Below are 4056 nucleotides of genomic sequence, written 5' to 3'. Positions count from 1 at the left end.
TTTTCCACTTGCAGTCATATACTTAGGTGCCTTTTAATCCCATGGGAAAAAAATATCTAACATTCAGAATTACCAATAACAGGAAGAAGTGAATTTTTTTTAAAAAAGAATGAAATGTTTTCCATCATAGTGGATTCTTTTTTTTTTTTTTTAGATTTATTTATTTATTTATTTGAGAGAGAGAGAGCATGCAGGGAGGGGCAGAGGGAGAGAAGCTTCAAGCAGACTCCCCAACAAGCAACTGGAGCCTCACACCGGGCTCTATCCCACAACCCATGAGATCATGACCCCAGCTGAAGCCAAGAGTAGGAAGCTTAATTGACTGAGCCACCCAGGCGCCCCCATCATAGTAGTTTCTTTTTTTTTTTTAAGATTTTATTTATTTGTTTGAGAGAGAGGGAGCACAAGTGGGGGGAGGAGCAGAGGGAGAGAGACAAGCGGGCTCTGTGCTGAGAGCAGAGCCCGACGTGGGGCTTGATCCCACGACCCTGAAATCATGATCTGAGCTGAAATCAAGAGTAAGACGCTTAACTGACTGAGCCACCCGGTTGCCCCCCATCATAGTGGATTCTTAAGCACGTTCTCCACATAGGCCAGGTGCTAGCTGGATGTCTTTTGGCATAATTGTTATATGTTTGGCATGGATAGCACACAGGCTGGTGTCTCCAAAGAGGCCCATCAGATAGGCCTCGCTTGCCTCCTGCAAAGCACCAATAGCTACAATCTGGAAGTGCAGATCTGTTTTGAAGTCCTGAGCAATTTCTCACACCAGACTCTGGAAAGGAAGTTTGTGGATCAGAAGTTCAGTGGACTTATTTTTTTAATTAACATATAATGTATTATTTATTTCAGGGGTACAGGTCTGTAGTTTGATGGACTTCTAATTACGTCTAATTTCAGAGTGCCATGGGACCAGGCCTGTAACGATGAGGTTTCTTCACCCGTCCAGTAGAGGGCGCACTCTTGCGAGCGGCTTTTGTAGCCACTGGCTTCCTCTGTGCTTTACCACAGGTCCATTTGCAGGCAGTCTGCTTTGTACCAGCCATGGTACAAAGACCTCCTTAATTACCCCCCTTCTCCTTGGGCTGGGCTTGGCAAGCTAGAGGCGGCCCTGGCGTTAGTGAGTGACGAGTGACGGTGGCGAGGAGGCCTGAACTACTAGTTCTTCTTAAAATCTTTTGGAAATATGGTGCCCTGGGATAGTGGCAATGAAAATGCAAATTTAATCATTGTTCAGTCGGTGTTCTTAGTTGCAAGCAGCAGAAACTAACACTAGGTGATTTAAGCACGAAAGAAAATTTACTAAAGCGATCTTGCTGGGACTGATGGAGAAATAGGCTCTGAGAATCGTCAGAATGAGGGGTGTTCCAGCAGTAACCAGGACCACAGCCTAAATATTACTATAAATCAGTCCGGGAAGATCCTGTGGCTACAACTGTGGAACCACTGAATGCCACAGGTTGGATCGTGCTCCCCAGAGGCCCTGGACACTGCCTCACTGCTAAAACCGTAGCCCCTGCAAGTGGATATTTCTGCCACCACGGCGCCACCAGCCACCACAACCAGTTCCTGATTCTCCGTGTCACTTGTCCACAGTCCAAAGTTGGAGAAAGGACGGTGCAAGATCACGTCTACCCTTGTGTCTCAGACCCGTTGACGCTTCCCAACCCGCCTTTGGAATAAGACTGGGGCAGCTCAAGGGTGTAGCAATCTGGTTGGAAGGAGGTCTTGTGTTGAAATTGCATTTGCAGCATTAACAAATTGTGTTTCCTTAGACTGTGTATTTATTTAGGGTGGCTTTGGGCATATAATGGAAAGTAGGGAGAGGCTGGTGATGGTAGAACTCTTCCACAACAAGTCACCCTTTAGCATATGTAATTCAGACATACCTTGGTTTAACTCCTAGCTGAACCACTTAATTTAGTTACGGAGCTTAGGAAAATTATGTGAGCTTTCTGAGTCTTGTTTCTTTCTTTCTTTCTTTCTTTTTTTTTTTAAGATTTTATTTATTTATTTGAGAGAGAGAATGAGATAGAGAGAGCATGAAGGGGGGAGGGTCAGAGGGAGAAGCAGACTCCCTGCCGAGCAGGGAGGCCGATGCGGGACTCGATCCTGGGACTCCAGGATCATGACCTGGGCCGAAGGCAGTCGCCCAACCAACTGAGCCACCCAGGTGCCGTCTTTTTTTTTTTTAAATAGATATTTTGTGGGTTTTTTTTTTTTAAAGATTTTATTTATTTCAGAGAGAGAGAAAGAGGGCACAGAGGGAGAGGGAGAAGCAGGCTCCCCACTGAGCAAGGAACCCAACGCAGGACTCGATCCCAGGACTCCGGGATCATGACCTGAGCCGAAGCAGATGCTTAACCGACTGAGCCACCCAGGCGCCCTGAGCCTCGTTTTCTTTGTCTAGAAAATGAAAACATAATAGTACCTTTTTTACAGGGTCATTGTGGGAGTCAGAGGAGCAATGAACATAAAAGTGAATAAGACAGTGTTTGGACATAGAAACGTTAAGAACTGGTGGCTGTTGTTTATATTCTTGGGTCAGTCTGTTTCTTGGCTACCAGGTCTTTTTTCTTGGAGTCAGCAACAGCCCGTTTTTCACTCTAGCTTTTGAACCATCTCTGGCTCCTAGACTTTTGTATTCCGGCTCCCAACCAAAGCCAGTGTTTCTGAACTTGAGTACCTGACCTACTCAGAAGCAGCACTGCCTCATGTTGAACTTGGTATTGGATGTGTAGTCCTGGCCATGTTATCGGCAGAAAGCTGTCGGGCTTAGAAATGCCTCTCCACCCCTTCCACAATTAGCCAGGCACACTGGCAAGAGACAGAGCAGAGAAATGAGGTGTTGTAAGCACAGGCTCTGGAGTTAGACTGCATAGACTTGAACCCACCCGTCTCCATCACTTATTAGGTATTAACTTTGGAGAAGTTATGTCATCTCTCTGTTTCCTCTTCTGTAAAATGGGGGTAATGGTATTATTATTTCATGGAGTTATGATGATTAAATAAATATATTTTTTAGAACAGTACTAGGCCAGGAGGAAGCTCTGTAGTATTTGCTTTTATTTTATTTTATTATTTTATTTTATTTTTTAGGTCTGAGACTCAAACCGAAGCACTGAAGAATGAGGACACAAGGCAGGAAAATTATAACTGGCAACTAAGATGCTAAGGTCAGATTGTGCCCAGCAGAAAGACTGGCTCAGGCCAAACAGTGAGTTGCTGGTGTTGGCCTACTGGCGGAAGAACAATAGAATCAGAGCCATGCTTTGCAACAGGGGTCTCCAGAGGGGGTATGTGTGCTCATTCCTGGGGCTATATTAGATGCTACCTGGGATACAGAAAAAAATATTACAATTTCTATTTTTTTCTTTTTTCTTTTTTTTTTAAAGATTTTATTTATTTATTTGAGACAGAGAGAATGAAAGAGAGAGCACATGAGAGGGGGGAGGGTCGGGAGGGTCAGAGGGAGAAGCAGACTCCCCGCCGAGCAGGGAGGCCGATGCGGGACTCGATCCTGGGACTCCAGGATCATGACCTGGGCCGAAGGCAGTCGCCCAACCAACTGAGCCACCCAGGCGCCCCATCTATTTATTTTTCTTTAAAAAAATGAAACTTTTCTGAAATCTACTGTATGGATTGTTGCTGGCAGCCACACTTACCATACATGAGAGAAGTCTCCTGCAAGGAACGCGTGTGCCCTAGGGTATCATTGTTAAGGCCATTTTTATGAAAACAAAACCAAAAACCCAAGACTTTTAAGTAGTAGAACCTTGGTTGTTGTTGTTGCTTAGTAAGTTCTGTGCCCGAGGTGGGGCTCAAACTCACAACCCCAAGATCAAGAGTCCCATGCTCTACAGACTGAGCCAGCCAGGCGCCCCTAAGTAGTAGAATCTTTGTAATATTGTATAATGAGCTAGGGAGAGACTGTAAAAATCAATTGTATCAAACAGGCTCATAGGTCACTTTGGGGTAGAGGACTTAAAAGAATTGCCAATTTAGGAAGCCTGGGTGGCTCAGTTGGTTAAGCGACTGCCTTGGCTCAGGTCATGA

General features: G+C 45.1%; 1 pseudogene; it reads right to left on the bottom strand.

Annotated features, from left to right (window-relative positions):
• Positions 1-571: 571 nt before the first annotated feature.
• Positions 572-1046, bottom strand: LOC118025246 (annotated as a pseudogene).
• Between the last annotated feature and the right edge of the window lie 3010 nt (positions 1047-4056).

This window comes from Mirounga leonina, unplaced genomic scaffold (assembly GCF_011800145.1).
Source record: "Mirounga leonina isolate KUSES-001 unplaced genomic scaffold, KU_Mleo_1.0 Mir_200, whole genome shotgun sequence".
In the NCBI taxonomy this organism is placed as follows: Eukaryota; Metazoa; Chordata; class Mammalia; order Carnivora; family Phocidae; genus Mirounga; species Mirounga leonina.
The sequence above is the reverse complement of the archived record's forward strand: the minus strand, read 5'-3'. Positions and strand labels throughout refer to the sequence as shown.